Source organism: Callorhinus ursinus, unplaced genomic scaffold (assembly GCF_003265705.2).
Source record: "Callorhinus ursinus isolate GAN/ISIS: 27379988/994484 unplaced genomic scaffold, GSC_fseal_2.0 scaffold5, whole genome shotgun sequence".
NCBI classification, from domain to species: domain Eukaryota; kingdom Metazoa; phylum Chordata; class Mammalia; order Carnivora; family Otariidae; genus Callorhinus; species Callorhinus ursinus.
In genome coordinates this window covers 50,516,210-50,531,420 of record NW_027397067.1, presented here as the reverse complement: position 1 = coordinate 50,531,420, position 15,211 = coordinate 50,516,210, and the positions used below count along the sequence as shown (strand labels likewise).

The following is a 15,211-nucleotide window of genomic DNA, read 5'->3' as shown; positions in this document are numbered from 1 at the left end:
TAGTTTAGAATTACCAAACTTATATAATTTACATGAATTCAAATTAAAGTTATGAAACTTGCACAGATGCCTTAAGTAAACAGGGGTAACTGTCTTCAAGAAAGTTGATCATATTATCTTTTTTCTTAGTTTGGTAAGAACACCTGGCAGTCATGTTTAAGTTGTATGCAACACACTATATTTTAAAGGTGAGCAAAATAAATGATAGCTCTGCCTTGCACCCATTGAACCAAAACCTCTTTTTCATTAAAGACATTGCCTTCAGGCTCGTGTCGACTTGCCTTCCGTTTGCACTCTTCTTTGCCTAAGTTAAAAAGAAAGGCATAAATTTTTGTGTTTTCCTTCAATACATAGATTCTTTATAATGTAGTTGACTTGTGTTTCAAAAAGTTCTTGTAGGAAATAACAGATTCAAATGATCAATGTATCTACACTGAAAAATAACAGGTAAAGGGAGAGTAAATGTCTTTATCTAAACAAAGGGTAATATAACACTACTTCTATTTCTTTGATCCTTTAAGGGTTTATACTAAGATGTTTACCTTGGTCTTATGTTTAGAAGTATCCTATGTCTCCGTTAAATACTAACATGGTTAGAGGAAGTTTGTACTGTTGCAGCCAACCCTGCTGGTGTCCCCAGTCCATCTCTTTTACTGGTTCAAACGCCATTTCTCCAACTCCTCTAGGTGTCACCGCTGTGGGTTTGCTGCATACCTCTCAGGAGGGCTACCCTTGGGAAACTGGAGCCCCCTCACCCTGAGGAGCCTGGGAATTCCCTCATCCCCCACCTCCCTTGCTATAGGGTGACCCACGCCCAACAACTAAACAGTGAGGGACACAAAAGCCCAGATCCTTGCATCAAGAAAGGGCAAACTCTATGATGCAACTTACCCTCCCGTGCTCCCTTTGGGATCAGGCTGAGGTGAGACTTCTCCTGGAGCCACTTCCTCGCTTAATTTATTCTCCTGTCTATGATGCTTCCTTCACCAGGAGCAAAACTTAATAAACCACTTGCACGTGAATCTCATTTTCGGACTCTGCTTCTAGGAAACCCCCCTAAAACAGGTGCAGAGAGGTGAAGCAATACATTGAGAGTTAGAAATCCAGCACTACCCCTTAAAAGTGAGACTTTAGAAAAATTATCTACCATGCTAAGCCCCAATATTCTCATATATAAAATAGTGATAATGACCCTTTATCTCCATCACAGCATTGTTGTGATTCACAAATGGACATAAAGGTACTTAAAAGGATACATGCCAACTGTAAGTGCTTTTAGTTAGCACTCCCCATTTTTAAGAAAAAAATTCTTTAAGATTTAAAATACATATTGAGGAAAGCAATTGTCTCACTTTGCATAGCAACCACTTTAAATTACTATTTCTATGTTTTCATACAATGTTAAATGTGATTTTTTCTATTCTGATGGAATTGTTGTTTAAGCCCCAAAGCTGAATAGAAGAGATTTTAAATCACACATATTTTTAAAAACAGTCATTAAGCTATTGAACTGGAGCTAACACCTTTCTCCACAGCTCATAGAAGATGCAGAAGAATCAACCCACTAACTATCATAATTCCCCTCCCCCTGCCCACCCTCCACTGCCCAGGCATACAGTCTCAGAATGCAGAACCAGAGGAATGCGGAGGTGAGCTGAGAAATCTTCCCCCCAACCCCATTTGGCAACGGTCCACTACCTCCTTATGAAGGCCATCTGAGGTAGAGAATTCAAGAAGTTGCTATGTGCCTTGGTCCTTATCTACATGCTTGCACTTCTGGGTGTTCACTCCACTAGAGGGATGCTGAGCATGGAGAGAGAGATTCCTGAGAGAGTAATACATTCCCTATAGCTGGATTGTTCCCAAACTGGAAGGTTTGCTGATGCCGTCTTGCAGCAAGGGGCAGTGGGGCTGCAGGGCAGTGTAGAAAGGCAGAAGGAGGTCTTTGCTCCAGGTAGAGTCGTAGAGTGGAAATACTACAGGAGCTACTGATTTTCCAGGACGCGCGTAGGTCAGATGGGACTGCTGGCTGGGCGGACATCCGGAGAAATGTCTGCCCTCTGAAAAGGAGATTTCAGTGAAGAAAGGAGCTGGATGGAAGCTAAATGTGACCTCAAAAAACATATCACATCAGAATCTGAATCTAAGCAGAATCTGAAGGAGCGAGCCAGAGCAAGGAAAAAGAAAACTTCCACACAAGTGATTTAGGGCCGGTAATACAAGAGAACCCCACATCACCCCCTCTCCTTCCTCACAGCCCCCAGCTGTGTAGGAGCTAGGCCCAGGAGAGAAGTGAATCCTCTCCGATAATGGCCAGTGTGGTCAGCAGGACGGGGGAAGAACACTCTGAAATGGATAGAGAATTTATAAAATGCACAGGACTAAATTTTAATAACCACAAATGACCAGAAATTTCTGAAATTTGCACAAATTTTCATTGAAGACATAGGACAGGGCAATTCCACAGAGTACAGCTGAAAACAATGATTAGAAAGAGTCAAATCCTTCATAACTGAAAAGTACAGCATAGGGAACATGGTCTTATAAGAGCATTCCATAGCGACAGACGGTAGCCACACTTATGATGAGCAGAGCATGATGCATAGAGTTGTTGAATCACTATGTTGTACACCTGAAACTAATGTAACATGGAGCGTCAACTATACTTCAACAAACATTTTTAAGTCAAACCGTTTTATACCCTACTGAATCCAGTCTTCACTAAATTAGCTACACATCAGCAGATAACTTGGCTTACAAATTATCCAAATTTAGTAAGACTGCAAAATATGATAACCAAGGCTTAATAAGATATGTGGTAAGGGATCACAATGGAATAAGGGAGTCCATTTAAGGGTTAAGAGTATAGGTTTTAATGTCAGACCAAACTGAGTTGTAATCCCAGTTCTTGACTCACTAGCTGAGTGGCCCTGGACAAGTTTCTTACACTCACGAAACCTTGGTTTGCTGATCTGATATCGTGTATGAAAGGGGCAGATTGACCAATAAGAATTCATCAAGGTCTGCTACTCAAAGGCTGCACTCTGGTTTCACCCTCTCTATTGCTGTTAGGTTCCCCCCCTCCCCCACCCCCTATAATAAACTTTAGTTTAAAAAAACCTAAGATTTCCCTTCAGTTGATGGTTTGCAGATTATGCTGACTCAGGGTTTAAAAAGAAAGACACACTCGTATTCTTCAGAACAGAGGCTCTAGTCATCACTGCCTCAGGCTGGATCTGGCACAAGGCACAGCTTCTAAAAGCACACAGGGTTGCACAAGGGCAGGAGTGGCCAGAACAGGCAGGGTAGCGAGAGCTGAGAGATGATAGCCTGTCTGCACTTCTCCAAGTCTTACCCCTGCAAGGCTGTGCCTGTTGAGAGTGGGTAGCCTTAAAGTGCTGAGTGGGCTAGCAGTAACCCTAATTATTGTCCTAAATTACATGTAAAATTACAGACTGCTGAGGATGAAACTGTGTTCAGCAACCCTCCTTGACTTTTGCTGTGACCCTCCAAGGAAGAATCGGAAGTAGATAAGTAAGCAGGAAGTAAGCAGCACAACCAGGGGGAGGAAAATCTGGAAAAGAGGCCATAAAGAAAGAGCTGTACATATGGTTTTAGAAAACTCCTCATTCTGTGCCATAAAATGAACCACATCTTTAAAAAAATCTTGTCACAATATCTATTAAAACTCTGCTGTTTCTGCTAACATTAAGATATTATATTCCTTTAGATAGATCATGGCACTTGCCATATAGGGACAGTCAGTATTCTTGAGTTAAGATAATTGATCACTCACTCCTCTGTAGTTCTCAGTACGGAGTGAACAGAGAAAGATGATTTTATTTTATTTTTTACTGTTAATGCTTCATGGTTAACTCAAATATGAACAAGATAATGTGGAGAAATGCAGATGAGTGTTGTTTCTTCAGGGAGATATATTTATAGAAAAGATGATTTTTAAGAGCAAAAATAGAAATGTTTATATATATGAGGAAACTAAGGAAGATTAAGTGGATCATTACTTAGAAGAACTTCAATTTGAAGAGTGATTTAAATAAAACTATGAACTCCTATGCCATAAATAAGTTATAATAGAGAAAAAATAATTGGGAAGAAATTTCAGGGTAAATCACTTGGATTCTAGTATTTACATTCCAGTGCACAAGGTATAGTGAGTGAGTACATGTAAACTGCTTTTTTTTTTAATGAGGCAAATTATGATCTAATAATGATATCATTATTAGAAGGGATTCCTTATTCAAAAGCTCTTTAATATGACATAAGATGTAAGTAAACTCTCTGAAGTGAGCTATTCAATCATCATCTTTGTATCTCTCCTTGTATCTTATAATAGTAAATATATATTTCATATTTATTGGAGAAAATCAGCTCCATGATGCAAAGGGTAGTAGTGTAGAGTGATAAATAATAGCCTTTGGAAGAAAATAAAAGCACAAATAAAAACAAGTTGCACCATCATTCTTAGGTATATCATTGTAGCAGGTTGTATTTTCTGAAAATGACCACAGGAATATGACTAGTTTCATATGATCTTTCTCACATGCTCTTCCAGAATCTTATCATTCTTCTACTAAAAACTGGAATCTATCTCTCTTCCCTTTGTAACTGTTTCTTTGTAGCTGTTTCAATGACGAAACTGCAGATATGATGCTGTGTGACTTCTAAGGCTAAGTCATAAATGTAACACTGTCTTCATCTGCCTATCTCTCTCAGGATGTTCGCCATTGGAGTCCAGCCATCATCTTACAAGGGAGCCCAGACCACATGGAGAGGCCATGATGAAATGTTATGGGCAATAGCTAAGGTTGCAGCCAACAGGCAACATCAACAACTAGTAGTGAGCAAGGAGCCTTCAGATGATTCTAGTCCCAGGCTTCAACCTGTCCCAGCTGATGCAAAGTACAGCAGAGATGAGGTACCCTCACAGATGCTTACACAAATTGTGATTCATTAACAAAATAAGTGTCATTGTTTTAAGCCCTATGTTTCAAGATGGTTTGTTTCACAGCAGTAAGTAACTAATACAATCATAAGAACCATTTGGTCAGACAGGAGTGTGTAATGGTATTTCCTCATATAGATCAAAATACTGGAACAGTTTAGAAATAGCATGGAGAAGACTTGTATTTTGGGTAAGCCATGGTTTTAGCATAGTGCTTACCACAAAATAGGTAGACAAAAATTAATTTAATTTATTTAGAAGTCACATTCTGATAAATATAATATATAGATATTCACATATCTATATATTAGGCCCCATTCCCAGAAATTTTGTGCCTAAAACAATTCTTTTAGGGGAAATAAAAGAGGTTAGAGCCTAGACATTGACAGACTCATCACAACAAACTTTGTTTTTCTTCAAGAGATTTCAATGATAAATGCTCTAGTTAAAAGTGTGTTCTGTACTAAAAATGAAAATACGAAAGAAACCACTAAGAAAATCCTAAGGAGCACTGACCAGTATGAAAGCACTCACAGACCAGTAAAATGCATTTCAATATAAGTCTCGACTATAAATAATATAATGAAGCATCATCTGAGAAACCAATCATTCAAAGTGGCTAGATGTTTGCATGAGCAAGAAAGAGGCTTTTTCCTGTGTGAATGCTATACTATTCACAGAGGCTGGAATAGCACGAATAATTTCTCCTTATTAATGAGTTGTGTTTTATACATGGCATTATAAAATACAGTACTTTGAAACGTGGACATTTGTTTGCAGTTACAGCCGGATTCATTAGTGTTATTCAACAAACAAACTGGTGGCTATGAAAGGTCGGATAAGCGGCATATACAAATTAAACCACTTTGCAAGTTTTATGAACAGCTAAATTGCCTCAGAAAATAATCCAGAAGGTAGTGAGACTTCCCAAAATGTTGTTGTTGTTGTTGCTGCTGCTGCTGCTATTATTACTACTGGTACAAATAACAACAAAATGCTAATAATAAGAAGAAGAAAAATAAAATGGAACAAGAACAACGAGAAAGGATTGGTTCACTTCACAAAACAGACAGTACAATGTTAACGAATGATAAAAAAAAAAAACTGATATACTTCTAGTTCATCCTTATCTTCTATCAAAGAGAATTATTTTTAAACTGAGAATGGCAGAACAAACATAGTTGAGGGAATTGAAACCTGACATAGACATTTAGTCTTTTTCTATGTCTTGGTTATTGTTAAAATATGCTGCTATAAACATGGGGGTGCAGATGCCTTTTTGAGATAGTGTTTTTTCTCTCCTTTGGTTATATTCCCAGAAGTGGAATTGTTGGATCATATTTTTAATTTTTTGAGACACCTCCACACTGTTTTCCATAGTGATTGCACTGATTTACATCCCCACCAACAGCGCAGAAGGGTTCCCTTTTCTCCACATTACCAGCACCTGTTATCGCTTGTCTTTTTTTTTTTAATTTTATTATGTTATGTTAATCACCATACATTACATCATTAGTTTTTGATGTAGTGTTCCATGATTCATTGTTTGCGTATAACACCCGGTGCTCCATGCAGTACGTGCCCTCTTTAATACCCATCACCAGGCTTAACTCCTCCTCACACCCCCCTCCCCTCTAGAACCCTCAGTTTGTTCCTCAGAGTCCACGGTCTCTCATTGCTTGTCTTTCTGATGACGGCCATTCTAACAGGTGTGAGGTGATACCTCACTGTGGCTTGGATTTTCATTTCCCTAATGACTAGTGATGTTGTTTTCATGTACCTATTGGCCTTTTATTTATCTTCTCTGGAGAAATGTCTATTCTTTCTTTAAATTGGGTTATTTGGGTTTTTTTTTACTATTGAGTTGTAGGAGTTCTTTATATATTTTGCATATTAGCCACTGACCAGATATATGGTTTGCAAATATTTTTTTCCCCATTTCGTAGTTTTTCTGTTGATGGTTTCCTTCACTGTGTGGAAGCTTTTTAGTTTGATGTAGTCCCACTTGTTTTTTTATTTTGTTGCTTGTGCTTTAGGTGTCATACCCAAATAAATCATTACCAAGACTCATGTCAAGGAGCTTTATTCCTATGTTTTCTTCTAGGTGCTTCATGGTTTCAGGTCTTACATTTGTCTTTAATCCATTTTGAGTTAATTTTTGTCAGTGGTATAAGATGTGGGTCCTGTTTCATTCTGTTACATGTGAATATCCAGTTATCTCAGCATCATTTATTGAGGACTGTCTTTTCTCCATTGAGCATTCTTGGCTCCCTTGTTAAATATTAGTTGACCATAACATGCTTGTGTTTACTTCTGGGCTCTTGATTTTGTTCCATTGACCTATTTGTCTGTTTTTATACCAGTACCATACTCATTTGATGACTATAGATTTATAGCAGAGCTTGAAATCAGGAACCGTGATGTCTCCTGCTTTGTTCTTCTTTCTCAGGATATTTTTGTTTATTGGGGGTCTTTTGTAGTTCCACATAAATTTTAGAAGTGCTTTGCCTACTTCTGCAAAATACACCAGTGTAATCTTGATAGGGATTGCATTGAGTTTATAAATGGTTTTTGGTAGTATTGACATTTATTTTAAGAAAATTAAGTCTCGCAATTCTTAAACGCAGGGTACCTTTCCATTTATTTGTATCTTCTTCACTTTCTTTCAACAATGTCTTTTAGTTTTCAGAATAGAGATCTTTCACCTCTTTAGTTAAATTTATTCCTAAGTATTTTATTGATGCTATTCTAAAGGGGCTCAATTTCTTTATTTCTTTTTCAGAAAATTTGTTGTTAGTGTATAGAAATGATATTGATTTTTTTATCCAAGTTTTTACTTAAATTCCAGTTAGTTAACATACAGTGTAATATTAATTGCACATATAAGATTTAGTGATTCATCACTTACATACAACACCCAGTGCTCCTCACAATTGCCCTCCTTAATACCCATCACCCATTTAACCCATTCCCCCCCACTTCCCCTCCAGCAACCTTCAGTCTGTTCTCTATAGTAAAGAGTCTGTTTTATGGTTTGCCTCTCTCTTTTTGTCCTCCCATACTCATCTGTTTTATTTCTTAAATTCCACATATGAATGAAATCATTTGGTATTTGTCTTTCTCTGACTTATTTTGCTTAGCAGAATAATCTCTATCTCCATCCATGCCATTGCAAATGGTAAGATTTCATCCTTTTTCATGGCTGGGTAATATTCCATTATATATATATATATCTATATATCACATCTTCTTTATCCATTCATCATTTGATGGACACTTGGGCTCTTTCCATAATTTGGCTATTGTTGACAATGCTGCTATTAATGTCAGGATGCATGAATCTCTTCAAATCAGAATTTTGTATCCTTTGGGTAAATACCTAGTACAGCAATTGCTGGATTGTAGGGTAGTTCTATTTTTAACTTTCTGAGGAAACTCCACACTGTTTTCCAGAGTGGCTGCACTGATTTTTGAATGTTAATTTTGTACACTGTAACTTAACTGAATTCATTATTTAGATCTGAGAGTTTTTTGGTTGAGTCTTTAGGATTTTCTAAATATAAAACCATGTCATCTGCAAATAGAGAAAATTTTATTTCCTCTTTTCCAATTCTGATACCTTTTATTTTTCTTACCTGATTGCTCTAGCTAGGACTTTCAGTACTATGTTGAATAGGAGTGGTGAGAGTGGACACTCTTGTCTTATTCCTGGTCTTAGAGAAAAAACTTTCAACCTGTCACTATTGACTATGAAGAAATTCTTCATTTTTACCTAATGCTTGAATAGAAATACCTGATACCTGCTGTTACATGTAAGAAATGGAATACATACACATTGATCCTTTCTTTACCCATCATTCCTCTTCCATTATTTGTCTCATATAAAATAATGACCAAATGGCAGGTAAGGATGCTAACTGCATGATACTACCTATGCTTCAGGAAAAATGCTAAGTGTTTTCATGTTTTTATTGTCATAACAACTCTTTGATATAGGTATTATTTTTCTAATTATTACAAATGAGGAAATTAAGGTCTCATTATTGACCTCATAAAGATGACAAGTGATTAGTCAGAATTAGAAACAACAGCTGTCTTTTCTTTAGCCTGCTTCCTTAATAGTTTTAAAGAAAACATCCAAACTTCTTTCAGTTAATAAGGACTTTAGTTCGTCTCTAGAATGCTGTGGAAAATATCCTAGGGAGATTTCTAAAGTAGGAAACCATGTTTGGTTTAAGTATCATTTTCCAGTCAGGTAGCTGGAAGAGGCCTTTCAGTTCCTCTTGCATGTTTAAAACACAGCTTTATGTTTCCTGAGAGACTGATTCAACTCTTTTAAAATACAGATTTCTATACAATACTTTAAAATTTTGAGTGCCTATTATCAAGATAACATATATATAAGCTGTCTATATTTGAGAATGAATCACCAATTTGGAAAACATCTTCAGGTATCTTTAAAGAAACAAACTCTACGTTGATATGAAAGAATAATTGGAATACATTTTATTAGAATTAAGCAAAACTGTAAATATTATATATTTACAGTTGTGGTAAATATTTACCACAAACTATTGCTAAGAAAGGAGCACTTAACAGATTTTGGCAAGTCACAAAATTCCAGTCTCTTCAGAGCACACAGCAGGGCGAAGATAAACTGGAGATTCTCGATGGCTGCCTCTTAATTGATGAATGCCAATATTCGGTGACCCACGGTGATAGCTTATGAGAAGCTGGGGAGAGGAACAATTATATTGGAGAGTATAGGTACAAAACAGAAAAGATTAAAGGCTCTTTAAACTTTATTCCTTATCACAAGAACCACCTGACCCAAAAGGATTGAACGGAAAAGGGAAAAGTGTTCAAGTCCATTAAGATTTTTCCCAGGACTGAGTGAGTTTAAAACTCTTGGAGTTAGGGAAAGAAAAGGCAAAGGATCAAGAAAAGAGTCATTAAATATTTCACTTGTGAAGATGTATGTCTGTGAGGAAGATGTAATTGATATGTTTGGCTCTTTGGCATAAGCATAGGATGGTGGTACCTCGTGAGCAAAAAGCCAACTTAGCGGTGGTAAATAGTTCAATTCCATCCAATTATAAAGGAAAGAGGAAGGAGAAGGGAGATGATGAAGGGATCCATCCATCATGCACAATACAAATAAAAGGCTGTCACTCATTTTCCTAATGTCAAAAAAAGGAACTATTTAGCAATTTTTGACACCAAGGAAATCATTTGTAATAGCCTTCTTCACTTTTCAATTCATCCTTAAATTTAAAAGAAAGAAAAAAATCCATTCAATTGTTTCTATTAGAAGTCAGTTCATCATTTATGAATCCATGACAGCGTCTTAGTTTTTTCAGTGAAATAGCTAATTCGTATCGTATTTGCCGTCACCACTTTGGAGTGAATCACTGCTGTTTGATTTAGCCTGTCATCTGACACTGAGCATCTCGAAACCATTTGTGTCACTCTTCTCGTTCTGATCTGTACATATGGTAATAATTAGGAATGTGATACCTTATATTCATTTAAAATACCCAGTGAATTTACAATGGAATAATAAAACCAGCCTAACTTGTATTTCACAGGAAAAATTTGTACTGAATTATGCGAACTAAGTTATAACTATTAATTGTATATAAGAAATCATAATAATTTCAGAGTAGAAACAGAACATAATTTTACAAAAACATACATTCCCATCGAGATGTTTATAACTATCTTCTATAAAGTATTCAAAATATGAACTCAGTACATACTATAGAAAATATTTGATTTTTAAATCACAATTTTTATTTCAAAACAGAATGCCCAGAAGTTCCTCTCTCCCCAAATACACCTGCAATTTTCAAGTCCTTTTAATTCATGCCTTTAAATGAAAGGGTTGAGTATACAAGGTCAGTGAAAATGTTATTTATGGTTGAAATGTTTTTGCTACATCTATTTTAAGAAGGGTCATTTTTCATTTCATTTTTTAAAATTGCTTTAAAGTGTTTAGCTGACTATACAAAATTACTCAATGTGCAACTAGCAGTTTCCTCTATGTCCAAGCTCCAGGTAGCCTAAGAATTATATAAGATTTTATAATTAAGATGATTAAGTTAAAACTGTATCCTTTAACTGTCTTTATGTTTATAGTATTCATCACTATGTTAATTATTTTACTATGACTATAAAAAAATCTTCCTCTTAAATGTGTTTCTTACCTCTCTATTCATTTTGGTTTCCTTTTGGGGGAAAAAATACAATGTCAACATTTAAAGTACAGACCTTCATACCCAATGCCAGCCAGCATTTTATGTTAAGATATCCTGTGGTTATGAAGATTCTTGTTTCATAACTGATATCTCCACGAAGAATATAATTTCTCACTATCTCATTTTCCCTAGGAAATGTACCTCTCAAGTCAGTTTTTTTTTTTAATTGTGATTATTATTATTTTGCCTTTTGAGGTTCTACTAAACTCAAAATGCAGAGGACCCACTCCCTGGTGAATATTTTTAGATATTTAAATTCCCATTTTCTTTGGTGGTTGATATTAGCAACTCTTCTCTCTCAGCTAAAAGAGCACATCAGCTTTGTTGTGCAGCCCAGCAGAAACTGCAGATATGTGAGCGTCTAACCACAGGAAGAAAGCACTGCAGAAGCTATACTAGAGTATTAAGGAAAGCTTCAGTCCTGGCAAGTGCTCGATGCCAGGAGTCAGGGAATTCACATACAACAGATTTAAAGATCAAAATATAAAACACCAACAACTAAGCAAGGTTTAGCAAATTTTATTTGGAATTGCTTGAATCCTGCAGCTGGAAGTTTATGCAGTTGCGATTTTTGAACTGTATGCTTTGTAGAATGACATCAACTACTGGCGCTTTTCTCAGCCAAAGGAGATTTCTAAGTGTAACTATTTACAAGTTAAAATGAGAAGGAATCAAGTCTCTCAAAATTAAGAGTTTATCATAAGGCTGAGGAAAATAGTCAAAACAATGACTACTGAGAAATAATTATGATTATTTTCATATTCTCATTATTGTCCAAGGTCTCTACGTATTTAAAGAAGAAAATTAAACAAAAACAAACATTTCATTTGTAGGTATACAAAAAATAAATGACTAACCTTGACTTCCATCAGCACACAAAATCCTACATAACCAATGACAGACTTCATTGTTTAAAGACTACTTGGGATGATGAAGAAAAAAGATGATGTAATCTAATATGTGATAAAGAGAGATATAATATTCTCTACTGGAAGGCATTCCTATCATGTCATATCAAAGTCTAGCAAAACGTTGAAAGTTAGAAATGTTATCAAGCATTAGCAGGCATTTAAAGAACGTCTCTTGAATATTTCTAGCATAAAAAAGTATTTCATGTGATGTAAATGAATGGTAATTTTCTGACTTTAAAAGAGAGCTGTGCCAGTACATTTCAGCGTTCTGGACCCAATTCTGCAAACATGGAGACGCTTTCAATTTGCTCTGCCTGCCTTCCCGCCTTAGATGGCTGCGATTGCAGCGAAATTAATCCATTTAAAAATCTGCGGCTTAAACTTAAGGATTTTCAGTTTTTTCCCCCTTCTCTCTTTTTTTTTTCTTAGAATATCAATAAGTTCCAATTGAAGAGCGGATTCTTTTGCAATTCAGGCATGTGCCGGCGATAACGGGCGAGTTGGCATGAAGAGAGGCAGAGATGGATTAATTATGCAGAGAACATGGAAATTCTGCTTATCATCGGCTAGCAAAGGAGCCCGGCTCACATAATCAGCAAACGAAGGGAGAGGAAAAAATAACAATGCAATGGCACCTTCCAGCCCATCATCAGGATTTTTTCTACCCCCCTTGTAATTAAAAAATAACATACACTTATAGCCCTATCTCCTGTGCAGGAAAGGAGTGGATGTCCACAAAATAATTGCACTGGGATATTAGAGCTGGCAACATGGGCTGTCCATTCCTGCTTGCTGTCCCTCTCACCCTCTCTTTCTCTTTTGGCCTCTCAAGGCACTTTGCTCCTGAACACAATCCAAATCAGACGGATGTCTCAGGTGACATGCTAGCTCAGACTTCAAAAAATCCCAAATTGGTACCTTATCATGATCCAAGCAAACATACATACATATGTGATAAATATTTGAAGGGCTGACTCTGGGGGAAGGCTTTGGAACTGATCACCTGTGGACTATTTGGTCACTTCCGTTTTTTGATGAAACCTGTCCTAATAACCTTCATTTTGCAAAGGGACTGGATGAAAATGATGGGCTGTGCCATGGCTGTGTTCATCTTCTCAAATGATTTCACTTACCTACAAGTTTTGGTTTCTATTCCCTTTGCCAATTCACTTTACGAATCCAAGTATATATAGTTAATGATTGCAGTGTTTGTGCCTCCAAATCAGAATTCACAATTCTTCATTGTTACTGTAAAATCTGACAGCTTAATGCTTTGCATTTCTCTAAATGCCAAAAGAGACTACAATGAACCTAGTTTATTGCCTTAAAGAAAATAAAATATAATAAAATAAATTTTATTTGTATTTGTATTATATTTGTAATTTATACAAATAAACACTTGTATCCATGTGTTTTTCAGTTCTAAAAATTAGCATGCAAACACAAATGTTAAACAACGATACTCTTGACTGAATGCCATCAAAGTAGGTTTTGCTGCTTTAATTGTCACCCAAATAATTTGACCCCGTTCCAGGCATAAGTCCCAAGAAGCTCTGGCCATGAGAGAGACCATTTCTTCCTGCAAAAGTTATTGGTGAGCTTGAGAAACAGAAAAATGAAAATAAACCCGGAAAGACAAATTATGCGACGTATGAAGGAAAGATGTTGTTCCAAAGTGCAGTAAGCTGGAATTAGAAAGCTGGCAGACTCTGAAAATGTAATTTATTCATAGAGTTCCACCAAAGCAAGGAACCAGTGTGGGGCGCAGTTTACACGCTTGTGGGAATGCTTTAAGTGACAGTGAGGGTAATAGATTTTTTTAAACTAATTATTTCCATGTCTATGCATATAGACGCGCACACACTCTAGTCCACATGAGTAGTATCGAAAACAAAAATTGAGTAAAGGGATCAAGTGAATGTTTGGGAATATTTTTGGTTATTGCCTTTGTTAGTTCCTGAGAGAGCGGAGGGAAAATAAAATAAGAAAAAATAATCGAGCAGGGGAGTGGGCAGAGTTAAGGTTGAAGAAAGGTGGAGAAGAGAAAGGGAATCCCAATGGGGTATAAGAGAATAAAGAATATAGGGTAAAGAAAATCATAATTGTGACAGGAGAAGTTATGATTTTTATGTCTAATTATTTTGGAAATGTATACATACAAGATATATTTTTAATGAATTAAATATAAATAGGAAGCACTTCAAATGTATATCCCCACACCAAGAAATGTTCAAATGCATAAATTAGAGACCACAGATTCCATGGAGCAGAATGCAATTTACCAAGGATTTAGGAGCACACACACTGCAAATAGGGGAACACAGCTGGGGTAATTTGGCCACCCATTACCACTGAATTCCTACCTTCCCACAATTCAGTCCCTTCAAACACATTTAGTGTCTTCTTTGACTCAGCTCTTAAATCTACTCCTAGTGTAAGTAAAACCTACCTCTTCAAAGTTCCCTGATAAAAGGTTTTGAATAACCAACGAGAAGCAATGAGTAACTCTTGCCCACACCAATGATCAGACCAATTTGACTACTTTTGATATTAGAAGGGGAGATGAAGTCAGAGCAAAGGTGATCATAAAGTATTATATGAAGTCATCTATTTTGCAAAATAGATAACTTGGATAGATAGATAAATAATTAGATTAGTCCAATAGATAAATTGGACTTTTGGGCTCCTGAGAAACTGACACTCTTCTAGGATCAAAATAGTGAACTAGTTTAATTCAATCAGACACTAGAAAGTGATTTCCTACAGACTTACCAGATGAGAGAATGATCTCAGTTAATATCCAGAATGGTGGTCTTTCAGAGGCTGTCTTTGTTGGGTAGTCCCGTGTTCCTTAACCCTGGCTGCATGTTAGAATCCCGGGAGAGCTTTTCAGAAATACTTATGCCTGGGCCCCATCCCAGGCCAAAATTCTGGGGATGGAGCCTGGGTAAAGACATGTATCTATTATGACTCTATGTTTATGTCTGCCTTTAGCTTCCTAGGTGATTCCAATGGGCAGTGAGAGTTGAGGACCATTAACTGCCGAGGTCCATTCACTGTGCTTCATTGGACTCCATTTA

The 15,211-nt window shown here is 36.6% G+C and overlaps 1 long non-coding RNA gene across 1 annotated transcript in view; it reads left to right on the top strand.

Moving 5' to 3' along the window:
- The window catches only part of LOC141372831 (uncharacterized), an 80,104-nt gene extending 66,717 nt beyond the window's left edge, over nt 1–13,387 (top strand). The window contains exons 2-4 of the long non-coding RNA XR_012378293.1: nt 4,735–4,936; nt 10,770–10,860; nt 12,561–13,387. This is a non-coding gene — a long non-coding RNA (uncharacterized lncRNA). The remainder of the gene's footprint in view (nt 1–4,734; nt 4,937–10,769; nt 10,861–12,560) is intronic.
- Nucleotides 13,388–15,211: the final 1,824 nt, after the last annotated feature.